The sequence below is a fragment of the Apium graveolens genome, chromosome 2, assembly GCF_009905375.1.
Source record: "Apium graveolens cultivar Ventura chromosome 2, ASM990537v1, whole genome shotgun sequence".
In the NCBI taxonomy this organism is placed as follows: domain Eukaryota; kingdom Viridiplantae; phylum Streptophyta; class Magnoliopsida; order Apiales; family Apiaceae; genus Apium; species Apium graveolens.
This window is the reverse complement of record NC_133648.1, coordinates 192576782-192597241: the sequence shown is the minus strand read 5'-3', so window position 1 is coordinate 192597241 and position 20460 is coordinate 192576782.

Below are 20460 nucleotides of genomic sequence, written 5' to 3'. Positions count from 1 at the left end.
CGAAGTATAGTATCTCGACTTATTTTAAATATTTTGAGTATAGTTTCAAAAGAAACTCCCCCCTTATTTAATTATCTGTTGACAACGGTCAACTCACATCCTTAGTACTTCCTCCAAAAAATTCGGAAGTACGTATACATATACAGATAAACGCTAATAAAACAAACTATTTCTATCAACAAGCGAAACGCTTGGAGGAACTTCGATGTGGTTCGAGTTCTCAAGATATGATAGAAATCTGTTAAAGGACAAGGGAGGGGTAAACTCTGGTACTATGTGTGCTAGATAGACTACCAAAGGTACCGCAGGCGAAGGTACTCTATGTACTCAAAAACTTGTGAAATATGTGTATACCCAAAAATGAGACATGTAGCCCGAATGCGGCAAGGGTGATAACCGGGATACGAAGGTGTCATCCTTCTACTAGTAGAAAAGGTTACTATTTCCGTAGAACGACTGATCATCGTATGCGGTGGCTCCAACGAATGTCCTATTCTTCCAATTGGAGTTGTGATACAATACCGTAACAGTAACATCCGGGATATCGCGTGTAATTATTCTTATCAATAAATAATTTTTATATGATTATTATGTGATTTTTGGTAAATTATCTAATGATTGGTGTGGATATGTGGATGCTTATATGTGATAAAGTATAAATATGTTAATTTTATTATGACCAGAATAAAATATAGATAATTACGGTATTTTTCTGGTAATTTTTGGACTGTTATATGATTTTATATTGATTTTATGAATTTATTAATTATTTTCTGAATAATTACAAAATTATTTTATAAAGCCGGAAATCGTCCGACTTCAACCGTTTTTACGTTTTGACAACCCGAAACTCCTCCGAAAACTCCTTCCTAACCTAATCTGGTAATTCCGGACATTTTCCGTGTTTTGACTTTTTCGATCCGGATTACGGTTTGACCCGTGCGCGGCCCGACGCAAGATTTTCGATACGATAATCATTTCGGTGAATCAACAAACCCCGTATTCTTGAAAGACAGGATATTATTACGTTATTCTCATATATAGTGTTTTACAAAAAGCCCGGTTGGGATAATTATCCAAAACTGATATCAAATCAGATCGTTATTGCAGTTACTTAGCGACTAAGTAACTAATTTAAAGATCCAAAATGATCCAGAACGAACCAATATTCCGTAAATATAAATAGCGTATTTCTTATTTCATTTTATTCGTTTATTCATTTACAACCAGTAATACTATAGTAATTACAGAGAAAAACCCTAAAAACAATACGTTTTTTAGAATCAAACGTATGAACGAAGGCGTTAAAGAAATCCGATTTGGGCGTGCAGCATATCAAAACGAAGCTCACGAAATCTTCTTTCTGAATCAACCATTTGTTTTTGCCCAGAAATCAAGGTATTTTTCTGATTTAATTATTTAAATTTGAATTAATTATGGATTAAAATATGAATTTTTGTTCTTGATGTTTTTGATATGATTTGATGGCATAATCGTGTAGATAATATTTTTCTGGTCAATTTGGTATATTATATGTCAAAAACTGAGTTCAATAACATGTCCAAATTGATGTTTGATTATCGAAATAATAAAATTAGGGTTTATATACTTTGAATGTTCTTAATTGATTTTAGGAACTTTTGATTTACTAAATCTGGGTTGAAATCACTTGCACCATCATGTAGATCGCGTAAAAACAAATTGATTCGTATATTCGATTATATTGTTTAATTCCTGAATCGATCTCGTCGGTAAGTGGGTTGAACCGGCGGCGTATTTTTCCGATCGATTTACTGGTTGGTTGAACAAGATATGAGCATGAATGAATTCCTGGCAATATACTTTACAATTCCGCAACTTTTCGTCCTGGCAATAGCCACTGTACTTTTCCCAGATTTACAGTTTAGTCCCTCATGTTTTAAAATTTTATAAAAAAGGGATTGTTGTTTACTTTATTTTTAAAAAACGATTTTTGTATTATTTTAAAAATCAGAAAATTGTCTATTTAATTATTTTATATTCAGAAAATTATTATAATTACTTATTTATTCAAAAATAAATCGAAATTATTTTATTAATTAATTTTAATTAGTTTTTTATCATTTTAATTGATCGATTAATTTATAATTAATTGATTAATTAATATAATTAATTATTAATTAATTTTATTGATTTAATAATTAGATTTAATTATTTAAAATTGATTTAAAAATTCCAAAAAATAGTTTCGAGCTTCAAAATATTATTTAAAATTATTTTTAAGGCTCGATAATTATTATAAAATTATTTTAAAGTCAGATTCAGGTGTTCGAACCCTAATATTTAATTATAAAATGATTCGGAGTCCCGTTTTAATTCCGAAAAATGTTCAAAAATTCGTAATAAATACCTGGAAAATCATTTTGACCCCGGATCTTTGTTGAAAAATTATTTTGATCGGATATCTTGCGTGCTATGTGTTACGTGCTAACTGATTAATGTGTTATATGCCTATGTGATTATGGTTTGACTATTTTAGTCATAACTTTTAATCCGTAAATCGTATTTGGGTGAAGCGAAGGGTAGATAAAAGCTTATAACGTCTATGTGATGATTAGTATAATATGAGTATGAATAATTGATAGATACTTGTGATACCTAGCAGAGTCAGCGAGGCATAGAAAAGGAAATTAGTGATCCATAAATAGAATCAAAGCGTAGAAAGAGAAGGAAAGTGATTGATAAGTAGAAGCAGGGCATAGAAAGAGAAGAAAAGTGGTTGATGAATAAAACTGTTAGATGAGTACAAGTAAAGTGGAAATCGTCGGTGATAAGGCAAGTACTTCTTAACCTTTTTCAAGATATATTGTAAATATTTTTGAACTGTTTCATAATATGTCGCTATTATTCAAAATAACTCATGTTTTATATTGCAAGCACTTTAAACTATTTAACCTTGAACCCTGATTCTTATTAATCTTGAGCCATAAGCCTTATTCTTCATAAACCATTGATTATTGAATTCCCAGATACGAGCCATACACATAAGATACTACTACACAAATACATATCTACCACATACTGATTCTGATATTGAGTTTCTTAACATACCAACCCTTATTCCTTGTATAACAGAAGACCAATTCTTGGAACCCTTGAACCCTTGGTCTTCTACTTTGTGATTCTTTTTGATTGAAAGCCAATCTTTTTGAATTCCTTGTTATACCTACATGGTATTGTGAATTACCCTATGCTTCAAGATAAATGTTATTTATAATTCAACTTATAGATTACATTGGTTATCATTTTGAATTGTTTTAGAATTGGATGGTTTTATAAATGTGGACTAGATTCGTGGTCATAGTAGGCCAATACGTGCCTTGGATCCAGTATATAGAGCAAAGCTGGGAGCCTTGCTCGGGGTTAGTGCGTGACTGATCAGCAGCCTAACCTTGGTTTTTAAAATAAAAAGTAAATATCCAATTCTAATCATTGCTTACTCAGAAACTTGATTCTTCTGAATCATTTTAATTGGTGATTGTTAAACCTCAATTGTTGTTATTATTACTTGCTGAGCTAGTAAGCTCACTCTTGCAAAATTTTTATGTATTCAACAGTTGGAAAGGAAATTATTGGTAACGAGGATTCCCTGTCCAGTGTGCGAGCTAGGATTTCCGTTTAAGTTGGATCGAGCTAGCAGGAGCTTTATATTATAGAGGAGTTGTGTAAGATTGTAAGTACGATATCATTAGCCATTCTAAGTTGAATTAGCAGGGATTTGGTATGATGTAATAAAAGTTAAGATTATGGCTTGTTTTCATACTTTAACCTGTTGTGATCCGTGGTTGTGTACAGAAGGGTCAATGCATATAATACTTTATATACAGGTTTAAATATTGTGGTGTGTTGTGAGCCCCAAACTTCTGACCTGGGTTTGGAGGGCGTCACAGTAACCCAAGTTTAGGTGCTGGGTTTACTATTAAGGTATTCGCAGGATAATAAAATCCACTAAAGAATTGTTTTCATAAGAAGGTGTGTATCACCAGAGAAAACTATTTTTGAATAAAACATAATTATCATATATGATGTTTTACGTGAGTTTATCAAACAGTCATTTCATACTGTACATTATTATGCTAGGCATTATAGCTCACTCTTGCTTTCTTTTAAATGACACAACACAACAGATAACCAGTATGCCGGTGTGGGACTTAGTCGCTTGCAGTCATGGGGAGAATCCCTGGTAGCTTTGTCTCAGGTGGGCCAGAGTATCAGATAGGTATAAGATATCAGTCGTAATTATTGTAACTTCATGTAGAGGTTATGAATAATTGTTTAAGATCCTGTAAAGTACATTTGAGTTTTAATAACAGATGATACTTGTTGTACGTCATTTCTAAGGCTATAACTTGTGAGTGTGTGAGATTGGGGGTCTGTGATATGGAATTATTGGATTATTGAGTTAATGCAGGTTACACATGATTGAAGGATTGCGTGACGACCCAGATTCCTAACCCCGGATTTGGGGGCGTTATAGAAATGGTTTGAATGATTTAGGGGGTACTCAGAGAAGAGAGTGTTAGGAGTCTGTCTAGATGCGAGATTTCGTAAGAGCTCATATAGAGTTCATCATTGGACTACCGAATGTAGCCTCAATGTGTAGGTTAGGATAAGTGTATATTTGAGGTATTTAAGTATGACTAATAAGACCATTGAAGATTATTAGAATGATGAGGAGAAAAATTTGAATCATATTTGATTTGGAAAGGATGTGGATGTAGAACTTGGAGCTGAGTCTCCAGGGAAATTGGGGTAAAGACGGTATTACCAACACCATATGTTCATTGTGATAACACAAGTATGGTTACTAGTAGTTCTTTATAGGTTTCCCGTGAAGGGAATCACATGTGAGGACCATGAAGTCTAATTATTAGTATACAGTTGAGGTTATTGACCCAAACTAGTTGTCGGTGTCATTTTACCAATGAGGATTTGAATATCGTATTAATAACGAATTCAGCAGAAATAGTGCCCATTATGCCCTTAAGGATTTTTATTCTATTAAGGAAGATTTGAATGTAATATAAGAATATTATCGTAAGATGAGTACATTACATGATATTATTAGTGCGCTTAACATGAAGGGTTATGATGGTTTAGCTCAGAGATCAAGATCGTCAAGAATTGATGGCATGTCTATAAATAAATGGCGTAAGATTACAATAAGTGATGGTTCGATCTTAGAACCTTCTAAAAGGATAGACCAGTGAGTCTAGAGAGGAATTCTTCGGTAGAAATGATGTCATAGACTATGTATATATAATCGTAGACCTCTAATATATTTGGTAACGTATGATTCAATTACACACACATGCCACCGAACCTATGGACTGCATTGAGATCCCTGAGAGATCTCTTTGATCTGTTCCCAGGGGGAACTGGCCACTTATAGTTAGTAACAGTTGTGTGTAGCAGGCCCCTATCATCTTAATAGATGCTTTTGGAATATTTCCGAGTAAGGTCTTCGAGGTAAAACATCGGAATGACAAATATACGTACGAAAGTCAAGATTAGTAAGTGATTTTAAAATGATGTGAAGGAGACACTAGCCGAAACATGAAATTACAAAGACGGAGAGGTGGTATCATCCTCAGATGGATAATGACGAGAGTTTAGATAATCAGTGAAATATGTTGGCACTGTCACGTTACTCCCTCCAAACTGTTGATCATTTGTATTACCTTGATAAGTCATATCAGGCAATCCTTTTTGTTCCCTAATTTGACCATCTTGAATAGTCTTTCTCCGCATCAGGACTTGTATAATTCTTTTAGTTGATCAATAAACTTTCATTCATAGATTATGATCTTCTTGTTCGGCACAAAGCTATTTATACTTTATTTCAATTATCCAAGGAATTTTTTTTTCCTCAATTCATTGACGAATATTCATAATGAATATCTTCATTTGATTCTTCTTTCATACTTATTCTTCTCAGTCGAGATTATAAATATTTAACAAATTGTTAAAGAAATGGATGATCTAATACCCATAGGTTCCTCGGGAATCCTTTTCTTCTAATCGGGATGAAATTGTATATTGAACTTTAAAATCATAGTAAGGGTATCAATTTGATATTGGTATTACGAATTCAATTCTATTTGAGAATCTAATAAAGTATGTGAACGAGAACACCTCTGAGTGTACCCTTTTATTGGAAAGAAATATTTGATAAGAGGCTATTGATTTTCTGATGCCAAGACCACTCGATTCAGAATTATAATTGTCTTTCACGGCCCAAATTGGAAAACACTTTATTTTGAAATCGTCATCTAGGTAGCAACAAATTCTTTAGTGGTTACGATATTGAGATTTTTTTTCGAACAAACTGAAATATGTTTAGTTGTATATATTCTCATGAACGACTAGTTAATGTCCTAAATAGTCGAAATTTTAATAATATGATGAAAGTCTAGCTAATCGTTCTAGCTTGTTGCCACGGGCCAAACCAATTGTGCTGGTCATTTTCAGATCCGGTTGATAATATTGCTTGATATGGACTAGTTATTATTTTGCTACTTCCACTTCCAATCAAATTTTTATTATTCCATAGTGCATTATATATGCCAGATTTAATTGTTGGTGAAATTTTCAAAGAATGATTTAATTGAGACCTAACTAGGTCGCCCACTCAAACAAGAATTTATATTCAGTTTTATGAAATATTTTGTTCATGAAATATCCTATTCTTTTATTTATATAAAGAATATCCAATTAAAATCATAAAATGATTGAAGAACAATATACTTCCTTATTTGTTAATCATTGAATAATATTTCCTTCCTTCAAAATAACATCATTTTGAAACCTCAATGGTTAACCTTTGATTGAGAATGTTATTTCAAATTTCCTTCATTATTCGAAAAGAAAAGTATTCTTTTAATGGGAAAATCTTACAAGTATCATTCATATGATGTTATTATTCAACAATCATTGCTTTCAATGGATATTCTCTATAAGACCACAATATAAAATTCTAAGGACATGGAAGGATAATCCTTGTTGTATTCTTCCTTCCAAGTTATAAATCTTTTGAGTATTGCGACTCTTTTATTCAGAGCTCATTATTTGTTCAGATGTTAGATTTTGAAATCTTGTTAAGATTGGCTAAATTTCATCGATATCCTGAAAATCATTTTTCCAAGGCTAATTGCCTTCCGAACAAAGAGAGGTATAGTTGAGAACCGATTGTTGTAATATGAGACTGAAAGCTCAGTGCTATGATGGTACAACCGGAGCATCGTGATGAGTAAGTTATTTTAAAAAGGGAATACTATGTTTAGTTATTATCATAAGGATCTTTAACACGGTTATAGAAGAACGGTAATAGAGATATAACGTGATTAGTGAGGTACGCTTCTGTGAAACACTATCGGGATAAGAACTAATGAATTCGGGAAAGACCAATTATGTATGAATTCAAGGAATAAGATTTTTAAAAAAGTGAAGGTAAGATTAGTAATAGACTCTTGTTAGAAATACTCAACGATAAAATTAGGATTTTGTATGAAATGTAATGATACATCTACGCAGCTTAAGGACAGTGACATAAGACGTCCAGATAATGATCTAGAATAATTGTGATAAGGTTCGCACTGAAAGGGATAAGGAGTTTACCTATGAGGAAATTTTGGAATGTTTTTTTACACTAAACACGAGATAGAGGCTATAGTCAAATTGATCAAAGGCTATGATTGAGAAATCTATTATCATCAAGGAAAGGCCAATGTGGTGGCCGACACTTTAAGTAGGAAAAGATATATTGAGGATGACAAATCTCAGAATTACTGATGAGAAGGATCACATGAAAAGAACTATTTATTACTTAACAGGAAGACTTAAAGATGCCTAAAAACGTAAAAGGATATTAGTCATGACAGAATATAAAAAGGGATGTCACTGATTAGGAAAGTAAGTACTCGACATGATTGAAATTGAAAACGGCAAGGCGAGGTTTAAAATTTGGGCGATTGCGTCCTGTAAATGACCCAAATGGGAGTAAGAGTTAATTATAATAAATTTTGAAGGAGGATTATCAAGAACCAAGTTAGCCGTCGTGCTACTTGATAATTTTGAGTGATAGATTAAATAAGACCGCTTATTTATTATACAAACGATAGATGTCCACTCTACAAAATTTATATGAACGCAGAAGAGATAATTGGGACAGAGAGACCCCGTGACGACTGTGCCGCGCAAGGACCCAAGATTTAATTTCACAACAGGACTATTTCCCAAGATATTTTATGAAAAAGGACGGACAGAGGCACGACTTAGAGTTATCAAATTGACAAGTAGAATGAGAGGACTATCCTGACCATTGAAGATACGTCTAGCGACTTACCTTTTATTTGGAAAGGTTTGGGAAAATCGCCTATTGTTGACAAATAATTCGTGTAGATGTACTTACCACGCTAGAATATAAAAAATAGTCGCTGATATCCCTTACGAAGGACAACCTGAAAGAATGAAGGTTGTCATTGTCAGAGTTGATAGAAGGCAAAGAAGATCGTACACGCCCTATAAAGGCCACTGGTAGTAGGTACCGATAAACGCGAATACATCTAAGGCGCTAGCGAGAATAACAAGTACGACCCAGAAGCTATCATAGTACTATAGATATTATACGGGGAATGATTAAAGAAGTCTGACCGATAACGGAAGCTGAGCGTTCCACGAGTCTAAACGTATCAATCAATTGCGTAAAGGGAGGGGATTCCTGAGATGGTTCAGATGTCTTGCTTTGAATAGAACTAGTTGATGGAAAGAGGAAGAGTCAAAAAAACAGCGACTCAAATCACCCGTGGAACTATTGAAAGAGATATGTCCTAAGTCCAATCATGTATGAGGATTTAGGAATAACTTTTATGTAATCTGTTTTGATTTCATTGATATTAATAAAAGACTTGTTTTGTTTTTTATTGTGGGCTCTATCTATTTAAATATTTAAATAAGATATACCACAGTTTAGAGAAAAGCTTTTTATGGATTGTGATGAGATCATAATAATGAGACCTAAAAGATGATAACTCTAAACTTAAATAGTTCCTGGTCGCAGGATTACTAACTAGTAATTAATAATCCGCAAATATCGGTACATACTATGCTTGCTTCATTATGAAGGATGTCTGTTCTCATAGACATTTGTGTGGTAACACTATAGCTAGTATGTAGGTGCTTATTATAGAATAAGTTCACTGAACATGACTCACACAGCTGAACAACTGATGGAGTTCACTCACGTGTCAGCAGTTGTTCATATAGTGATAGTTTTACAAGTATCCTTAGACTTGAGGTCATCATAGTTATCTTGTGTACACTGAACTATGCTTTGGTTTAGTTCTTAGTCTCAAGGGACAATTATAAGGGCTCTACTGGGTATAGGAATTTGTACACGAAGATAGTGTATGATCAATAAAGGATCTACCCCTTCCAGTGTAGGAAGAGAATGTTCAAAGCTGATCCACTTATGTTAGTTCAGGAATCTCTGGCCAGAATGAATGAAATTAGAAAGGAGTTTCTAATTTAAATTAAATAGAACTAAGCATAGTGAATGGGAAAGCAAGTGATTAAATAAGATAGGCTTGACACAAGTTCCATGCCTTGTATTTAATCGTGACATTGCAGGGTAGAAGGAATTAATTGTACAGTAACTACTCACTGAATAGGTTCTTGGTATTCTAAGTAGTGAATTCGTATTATCCGGATAGTCGCGATATGCTGAGAAGTATCCCTCACGATGTAGAATAAATATGATTAATTAATTAATCATATTTAATGAATTAGAGAATTTATTTAAATAATGTTAAAATAGTTTTATTATTATTTATTTCTACTACCGGCTTAATATTGAACCTACACGGTCACACCATAAAAGAGAATGATTTAATGGTGGAGGAATTTATTAATAATGGCTGATAATTATTTATTTATGAAATAAATAATTAATTGGCAAATTTAATAATTGATTAAATGAGATTTAATTGATTATAAATTAATTAAGAAAAGGTTCTTAATATTATTAATTAAGAATTTAATTTTTGGAAATTAAATCAAGAGAGAGAATTATTTCTAAAGTGTTTAGAAAAAATATTAATAATTAAAAGGTGTTTTAATTATTAATGAGAATGATAAAGGGTTAATAATAATAATATTTTATGGCAAAATTTTTAGCTGAAAATTTTGCCTATAAATATACTATTATAGACCCTATTTTTGCCTCAACCAAAAAGATTTACAAAACTCTAATTCTCTCCATCTCCTCCTCCTTCATTACATCATTTTCTTGGTGGATACTGGTGGAGTGCTTCACACTTGAGGAGCAGCTGCTAAGGATCTCCGTTCATCGTTCTTGGATCGCTATTAAAGACCTCTTTTTTTCCATTAAGGTAAAGCTTCTTAAGGTAAACACACTGAACTACGAATTAAATATTATTTTTTCGCATGGATCCTGCGGAAGGTTTCAGTTTTTTTTAAGATTAAATTTACGTTTTCGCTGCGTTTATGTGCTAAAAACCCTTCAATGGTATCAAAGCTACTTGCGAAATTTTTTTAATTCGTTTATGTGTTTAACTGTTTTCGATATATGAGCATGTACGTGATTCACCATGATTTGATGTTGATATAATATGCCTATATATGTATGGTTTTGAATATATGATATTCATGTGAGTTGTATAATCATAAGATGATTATGTAATCTGTATATATACTGATATATACATGATTTATGTTTGTTCTAATTATGAGAATCAAATTAGATACGGATTCTGAATTGGCTGCTGCAGATTTGCTGAAATCTGGGTCTGGTGTCCGATTTACGCAAACGAATACCCTATTCCATAGGTAAACGAGCGTCTGAACAAAACTGATAGCAAGGCGTTTGACGTCATTTACTGCCCGTAAATAGTGATTCTTGTTTTTCTGATTTGATTCTGATTTTTCTGATTTTTGTCATATTTTCTTTTTATGATTAGATCATGGATAATATGATATGTTAAGATCAGATTATGTGTTTTAACATGCTTTTATGTGTTGTATGAGCATGGTGGATGGTTATGGCCTTTCGACCTTAGTGTAATGGTTTTGGTTTTGGTTTTGGTTTTAAATACGACTTGCATGTCGTTAATCTTTGTAATCATAAATCTCGAATGTAACTCGAGTTATTCTTGTAAGTTCATTAGATTAGTTTTACTTTCAATCATGTAATGTAATTGAAGACTCAAGAAGGCTATCCAATGGAGGTGATACAAAGAAGAAGACGAGGCATACAAGAAGTCTAAACAAAGAAGAAGACTTATGTAATAAGTAGTTGTATTTATTTCCATCACCATATTAGATTGACCTTGATCTTTATCATGAGCTTGATAAAGATCACATAGGATGGGGCCATAACCAAACACATTTACTTTATTGCACTTTACACTTGTTTATTTAATTTTATATATGAGATATATGCCTATGTTTACCATGCGATGATAGATTTAGGTGAACTTAAATCAATATAAGGTGTGCTCTAGAAAATCTAGAATATGAATTGTTTCTTACCTTAACAATAAATATTATGAATACGATCATGAGATTCTTGTGTTTATGAAACACGTAATTGAATATGAATTTTCAATATTGAGAGAAAGGATGATTCTGTCAACAACAGATTTCTATCTGTAAGAAAGGGTTATTAAGTGACGCCTCTTGACAATGCTCCACCCGATCTGGAAATCATCTGCTTATCGATTATTGATTTGAAATATTTAATTTAAAAGGAAGAATCTCTTTATAATATGATTATGATTGTAACGTAATATAATCCCTCTAAAATTAAATAATATCAAGTAGTAATTGGCCAATGACACAACGGGCTTGTGTCGGTCATAGCCTTCCAACATGGTAGAAAATGGTTCTTATTTTTAAATCATTGTCGTTTCGTGCTACAGCCGAGGGCTTTGATTTCGAAATAAGAAATAGTTGTCTATTACATAGAGATGTGTACATTGAATTAGAATCTAAAGGTTGGTATGTGCCACAGCCGTGGGCCATTGGAAACTGATTCAATTGTACGAAATGTTGGGTTAGACTTGACTTAGAATATTGAGTTTGTCGTGCCACAGCCGTGACTCAATTATTCAAGAGGCTAAAGTTATATTAGGGAATAACATAAGATGTAATTGACAAGAGTTGTCTGCCTATTGAACATCACATGACGTTTCATGCCACAGCCGAGGTTGTGTGATGGAATGTAGGATCCCTATTCCCACTATCATTATGAGTGCTTAATTTTCACTTAGGGGGTTGAATAAATTAGATAAACTAGTGGGAGACACTTATGAATAAAGACCCGATTCATATAGTATTTTGAAATGAAATTGAATATTTGCTAAGTGTTGTTATGTGTTTATCATTTACAGATTTACTATATTCGTCATGTCTTCTGTACTATCACTCCGAAGCATACTAGATGCTCACAAGTTGACTGGTCCTAATTTAGCTGTTTGTTTTCACTGTAACAAGTTGGGGCACTGGAAGAGGAACTGCAAGTTTTACCTTGCAGAATTGAAGAAGAAGAAGGGTAGTAAGACTACCGCTTCTGATTCAGGCATGTTCATGATCGAAGTTAATATGTCACTAGGTCAAATTTCTACTTGGGTATTAGATATCGTCTGTGGTTCTCATATTTGCAATTCATTGCAAGGACTAAAGGGAAGTAGGACTCTTGAAAAAGATGAGGTGATTCTACGTATGGACAATGGAGCAAGGGTTGCGGCCATATCTGTAGGATCATTTAGTTTACATATGCCTACGGGAAAGACTATTATTCTAAATAATTGTTATTACGTTCCCTCTATTGTGAGGAATATTGTTTCTATCCCTATGTTGGATTTGGATGGTTTTTCATTTATTATTAAGAATAATGAATGTTCTATCCTTAGAGATAATGTTCTTTATGGACGTGGTATTATAAATAATGGTCTGTATGTATGTGACGTAGAGCATGATTTACTTCAGATTGAACAAACTAATAAAAGAAAACAAGATGATGAAAATCTGACCTATTTATGGCACTGTAGGCTAGGTCATATTAGTGAAAATAGACTGCGGACATTGCATAAGGAAGGGTTACTTGAACCCTTTGATTTTAAATCATATCCTACATGCGAGTCTTATCTATTGGGTAAAATGACCAAATTTCCATTTAGTGGACATGGAGAGAGGCCTGCAGATTTTCTAGGATTGGTACACACAGATGTATGTGGACCAATGTCTACGCAAGCCATGGGTGGATTTTCATACTTCATTACTTTCATAGATGATAGATCTAGATTCGATATGAGTATTTGATGAAACACAAGTCTGAAGCCTTTGAAAAGTTCAAAGAATATAAACATGAAGTGGAGAAACAAGCCAAACACATTATTATAACTCTTCGATCAGATTGAGGTGGTGAATACTTGAATGGAAAGTTTCTAGATTATCTCAAAGAAAATGGTATATTCTCCCAGTGGACTCCTCCATATACTCCACAGTTAAATGGGGTATCTGAAAGGAGAAATCAAACTTTGTTAGACATGGTTCGGTCCATGAGGAGCTATGCGAATCTTCCAGTATTCCTATGGGGTTATGCATTGGAAACCTCAGCATATTTACTGAATAAGGTACCTTCCAAATCTGTTCCTTAAACACCATATGAGATATGGAAAGAAAGGAAACCGAGTCTTAAACACATTAAGATTTGGGGATGTTCAGTTTATGTCAAGAAAGTTGACCCATATAAGCTGGAATATCGATCCGTAAAATGTAATTTTGTGGGATATCCTAAAGAGACTTTGGGGTATTACTTTTACACCGATCATCGGGTGTTTGTCTCCATACATGCTACCTTCTTGGAAAAGGAGTTTATCCTTGAAGGAAACAATGAGAGCAAAATTGAACTTGATGAAGTTCAAGAAGCACAAACTACTATGGAACAAGTAGAAACACCTGTTCAGACTGAACAACCTTCTGTGGAACAGCCCATTCGTAGGACAGGGAGAGTGTCTCGCCAACCTGAGAGGTATTATGGCCTTGTCATTGAGAATGGCAATGAGTTGTCAATCATTGATGATGACGACCCTGTGACCTATAATGAGGCTATGAGTAGTGTTGACTCAGAGAAATGGCATAGTGCCATGAAATCCGAAATGGAATCTATGTATACCAACCAAGTATGGACTCTGGTTGAGGCGCCTGAAGGTGTTAAGCCTATTGGGTGCAAGTGGGTATACAAGAGAAAGATTGGAGTAGATGGCCAGGTGGAGATCTATAAGGCCAGGTTCGTGGCAAAAGGATTCAAACAAAGGCAAGGGATTGACTTTGATGAAACTTTTTCGCCTGTAGCCCTGTTAAAATTAATTCGGATTTTTCTTGCGATTGCTGCTTACTACGACTATGAGATCTGGCAAATGGACGTGAAAACGGCCTTCCTCAATGGGGAACTTGAGGAGGAAGTGTATATGACACAGCCAGAGGGTTTTCTTTCCAAGGGAAATGAACACCTAGTGTGTAAGCTGCTGCGAACCATATATGGTTTAAGGCAAGCTTCTCGTAGATGGAACATCCGTTTTGATGAGACAATCAAAAAGTTTGGTTTTATCAAAAACATAGATGAACCATGTGTCTACAAGAAGGTTAGTGGGAGCGCGGTAACATTTCTTGTATTGTATGTGGATGACATACTTCTTATAGGAAATGATATACTGATGCTACAATCAGTCAAAGTATGGCTATCAAAGAACTTCACCATGAAGGACTTGGGAGAAGCATCCTACATTCTCGGTATGAAGATCTATAGAGATAGATCTAGAAGAATGATAGGTCTTACCCAGGGTACATACATCCAGAAAGTGCTTAAAAGGTTTAGCATTGAAAAATCCAAAAGAGGTCTCATACCGATGAGCCATGGAGTGTCCCTTTCCGAAAAAATATCTCCTAAGACACCTGAGGAAAGAGAGCGTATGAGTAAGATTCCTTATGCTTTAGCAATAGGATCTATCATGTACGCGATGTTGTGTACAAGGTCTGATGTTACTTATTCAATTAGTGTGACGAGCAGATATCAGTCCAATCTAGGTGAAGACCACTGGAAAGCAGTGAAAAACATCCTTAAGTACTTGCGAAGGACTCAGGACATTTTTCTTGTTTTTGGTGGTGAATCTGAGTTGAAAATAGAGGAGATGTCAACGTCGAGAGAGTTGACACACATAACAACGTAGCAGACCCACTCACAAAGCCACTTTCTCAAAGTCACTTTGATCGTCATAAAGACAAGATGGGTATTAGATATTAGAGTGATTGGCTTTAGTACAAGTGGGAGATTGAAAGAGATATGTCCTAAGTCCAATCATGTATGAGGATTTAGGAATAACTTTTATGTAATCTGTTTTGATTTCATTGACATTAATAAAAGACTTGTTTTGTTTTTTATTGCGGGCTCTATCTATTTAAATGTTTAAATAAGATATATCACAGTTTAGAGTAAAGCTTTTATAGATTGTGATGAGATCATAATAATGAGACCTAAAAGATGATAACTCTAAACTTAAATAGTTCCTGGTCGTAGGATTACTAACTGCTAATTAATAATCCGCAAAGATCGGTACATACTATGCTTGCTTCATTATGAAGGATGTATGTTCTCATAGACATTTATGTGTTGACACTATAGCTAGTATGTAGGTGCTTATTATAGAATAAGTTCACTGAACATGACTCATACAGCTGAACAACTGATGGAGTTCACTCACGTGTCAGCAGTTATTCACATAGTGATAGTTGTACAAGTATCCTTAGACTTGAGATCATCATAGTCATCTTGTGTACACTGAACTATGCTTTGGTTTAGTTCTTAGTCTCAAGGGACAATTATAAGGGCTCTACTGGGTATAGAAATTTGTACACGAAGATAGTGTATGATCAATAAAGGATCTACCCCTTCCAGTATAGGAAGAGAATGTTCAATGCTGATCCACTTATGTTAGTTCAGGAATCTCTGGCCAGAGTGAATGAAATTAGAAAGGAGTTTCTAATTTACATTAAATAGAACTAAGCATAGTGAATGGGAAAGCAAGTGATTAAATAAGATAGGCTTGACACAAGTTCCATGCCTTGTATTTAATCGTGACATTGCAGGGTAGAAGGAATTAATTGTACGGTAACTACTCACTGAATAGGTTCTTGGTATTCTAAGCAGTGAATTCGTATTATCCGGATAGTCGCGATATGATGAGAAGTATCCCTCACGATGTAGAATAAATATGATTAATTAATTAATCATATTTAATGAATTAGAGAATTTATATAAATAATGATAAAATAGGTTTATTATTATTTATTTCTACTATCGGCTTAATATTGAACCTACAGGGTCACACCATAAAAGAGAATGATTTAATGGTGGAGGAATTAATTAATAATGGCTGATAATTATTTATTTATGAAATAATTAATTAATTGGCAAATTTAATAATTGATTAAATGAGATTTAATTGATTATAAATTAATTAAGAAAAGGTTCTTAATATTATTAATTAAGAATTTAATTTTTGGAAATTAAATCAAGAGAGAGAATTAGTTCTAAAGTGTTTAGAAAAAGGATTAATAATTAAAAGGTGTTTTAATTATTAATGAGAATAATAAAGGGTTAATAATAATAATATTTTATGGCAAAATTTTTAGCTGAAAATTTTGCCTATAAATATACTATTATAGACCCTATTTTTGCCTCAACCAAAAAGATTTACAAAACCCTAATTCTCTCCATCTCCTTCTCCTTCATTACATCATTTTCTTGGTGGATACCGGTGGAGTGCTTCACATTTGAGGAGCAGCTGCTAAGGATCTCCATTCATCGTTCTTGGATCGCTATTAAAGACCTCCATCTTTCCATTAACGTAAAGCTTCTTAAGGTAAACACACTGAACTACGAATTAAATATTATTTTTTCGCATGGTTCCTGCGGAGGGTTTCGTTTTTTTTTAAGATTAAATTTATGTTTTCGCTGCGTTTATGTGCTAAAAACCCTTCAACTATGTTGAAAAGTGGGTAGCAGCCCTCCACGAAATGAAAACGGGCGGCATCGTCGTATGGAAAAACTGTAATTAAACTCAAAGAAGTGGTGTTATCGTTCAATACTGGACTTCTTCTTCCGCATTTCATTACTTCATGGTCAAACAGTTTCCCATTTGAGATCTTGAAACCAGATAAATATCTATTTCTTGCCTTCCCTTTTTTTATCATTTTTATAGAGGGGGATGGAGAAAGTGGACAAAATAAACGAAGGCAAATTCGGAATTTCTGGATGAATAATTGAAATGGTGCTTCCTTCAAGATGGCAACAGGACCCAACGTGCCTTACGTTCCTACGGGAAGAAATGTTAAATCTGGCGCTAAACGTATAACAGGAGACGAGCGTGTAGAAATGCAATGAGAACTTCTTACATAAAATAATCGATATAAATGATGCGCCAAAATGAGCAAACATTAAGGAACGAAACTCTAGCACTAGTAAGAGTGATGGAGGGGAAACGAATAAGTTGAAAGAGAATTCCAAACAATAGACGATGCGCTAATAGTCCATATTATAGATTTCTAAGGAAAATGGAGTGACCAATTGACGTTAATTAAATTACCGATAATAACGAGTTATCGTGCGGGCATTGGAACGACTACAAAGCTTGTACGGAAGAAAGAATCGTTCTCCCTTAGGTTGGGAAGGAGTCGGTAAGCGGAAGATACTTGGACCATCGTTGAGTTAACAGAAAAAAGAAATTCCTAGAACTTATCAGAACCCGGCTAGTGGCAGCCCAGGATAAATAATAGAGATATGCGGACCAAAACTATAAAGACAGGAAGTACGAAGTAACAGACCAAGTATTGTTGAAAGTACCTCCCAGGGAGGGAGTGATGAGATTCGAAAGGATAGAGAATACGAAGCAGGGGATTCAGTGTTGTTGAAGGTATCTCCAGGGAAGGGAGTAATGAGATCTGGGAAGAAAGGGAAGCTGAGTCTTAGGTTCATAGGACCCTTTTAAATTTTGAAGAGAATAGGATCTCTAGCTTATGAGCTCGCCTTGCCTCCTAATCTGCAACAAGTGCACAATGTGTTCCACGTGTCAATGCGAAGGAAATACCATGCCGTTGCGTGACATGTGATAGAGTACGAGCAGGAAAATTTACAACCAGACCTGACCTACGTTGAGCAACCGGTAAGAGTAATGGACCAAAAAGAACAAGTGATGAGGAACAAGACTGTGAAGCAGGTTAGAATCTTGTGGAAAAAAATCAAACTTTTGAAGAGTCAACTTGGGAACTAGAAGACGCAATGAGGAATAGATATCCCCACCTATTTTCTAATTGATTTCGGGACGGAATCCTTGTTAGAGGGGAAGACTGTAAAAACTCAAATTTTTGAGACTTTGTAAAAACATTTAATGAATAGTAACCCTGGCAGACAGGAAAAACTTTTTAGCCCATACTATATATTGCATGAGAAAATGAGTTTCGGAGTTGATACTTTGATTATACGTACCAAATGCGTGTACGTAAACGCTATTAGTTTTCGAAGAAAATGAACTTTGAAAAACGACCATATTTACGAATTATCGAGGATTATGGGAATCACAGTATAATTACGAATTTAAAACCCTAAGGATTTATATCCAACTATGATAATTCAAAACATAAGGAATAAATACGAAAGGAAATTATGTCGCGAACCGCTTACGAGAAAGTATTACGAAAACGTTTAAGCGACCGAGCGAACGCGTAAACGATTAAATAAATGTAACGCACTAACTAACCATGGTAGAAAATTAACCATGGTTACTTTATCAAATAGTGAGCTAAGGTATAGGATGATCAACCAAGGGCTAGCAAATAGTAAGCTAAAGAGCTAAACCAAGTAGCTTAGCTTGTAAACTACAAAGGCTGGCTAGTTTTATCTCAAGATTTTTCAACCAAGATCAAATCCTAGGATATATACTAAGGAATAAAAAATCAACTACAAGATATCACCACATTATTTTCAAGAAGCTCCCAAGAAGCAACACAAAATTTCTCTCTCTCTCTCTCCCTAAACAAAGCTCCATTCGGCCCTTCTCTCTAAAACAAAGAAATAAAAAAAAATCATCAAGCTCTAGCCATGGATAAATCCTCCAATTAATTCTCAAGCTTCCTACCAACCAAAATAAGGTAAGATAAATCTCTGAACTCTTTTTATCAAGGTTTGATGGGTAAAATAAATTCAACAAAGATGATAATGAATAGTGTGAATATTAACTCTTCTTTGGTTTCTTGATTTTAATGGTTGTTTTAGGTTCCAAAAAAAACCATACTAAGTACTCCCAAGACTTCACCATCATCAAGAACACATCTCAAGCTCTCAAGAAAGTTATAAATCTTTTACCCAACCTTATTTAAGATTTAAGTTCAAGATCCTTTTAGAACATAGTTGTAAACCTAATTTTGGTTGAAGTATTGTTGTAATCATGATGTTTAGTTAAGTAGAATTAAGGTTGATTGTTGTTGACTCAAGAATATTATGTTATTAAGAGGAGTTAGTGCGGTGATGATGATATGTTGATTGTTGGTGGTAGTATAAAGATTTAAGGCATAAACGAAACTCTGATCGTAACCGTAATCTCATTAAAACGAACAAAATGTAATTTTAAGTTTCCGCAGAAAGTCCCGAAGATGTAAACTGTAGTTTATTGAAAACCAACCCTGGATTATGATAGAAAATGTTATAAGGATCGTTTAGGAACTTTAATTGATCGATTCCGATTTACGGATCAAACGTTATGGCCGTTTTACTAAAAGTGATTTACACGACAAAAACTGCAACGAATTATGAACTTTGAAAATAAAAAGGATCGACTTAAATATGTTCATAAATCATGAAATTTTTACATAGAGTATTAAATTGAGTTTCCTAACTTTCATAAAATTTTCAAGTGAAAATAATGACTTTTCAATTTTATAAAAATATCGGAGCCGAGACCGCGCGATTAGAAAACCGTAGAATCCATAAGCGGAGCCGACGATGAAAAATGAAATGGACTTAAGATACTTTGAAAAAGAAAGCGACCATAATGTGAATAAGGAATTAAAGAAATAATAAGGGTAATATAAGTTTGAGAGGGTTCATAATAAGTAGCGCATGAGTGCGAGTCGCCGTAAATTAGAACGGGACCTAACGAAGAATTGTGTTTATGATTATAGATTTCCGAGCAGAACCTAGAGCATCCTCCACCTCGAGATACCCAGGCAAGTTTTCAAACCCTACCTTTTTAGAACCGTTGTGTTGTGATTGCTTTTAAATACTGCCATATATGCATGATAAATGTTTAACGGAGATTTATAAATTGTTATATATTGAATCATAAGATA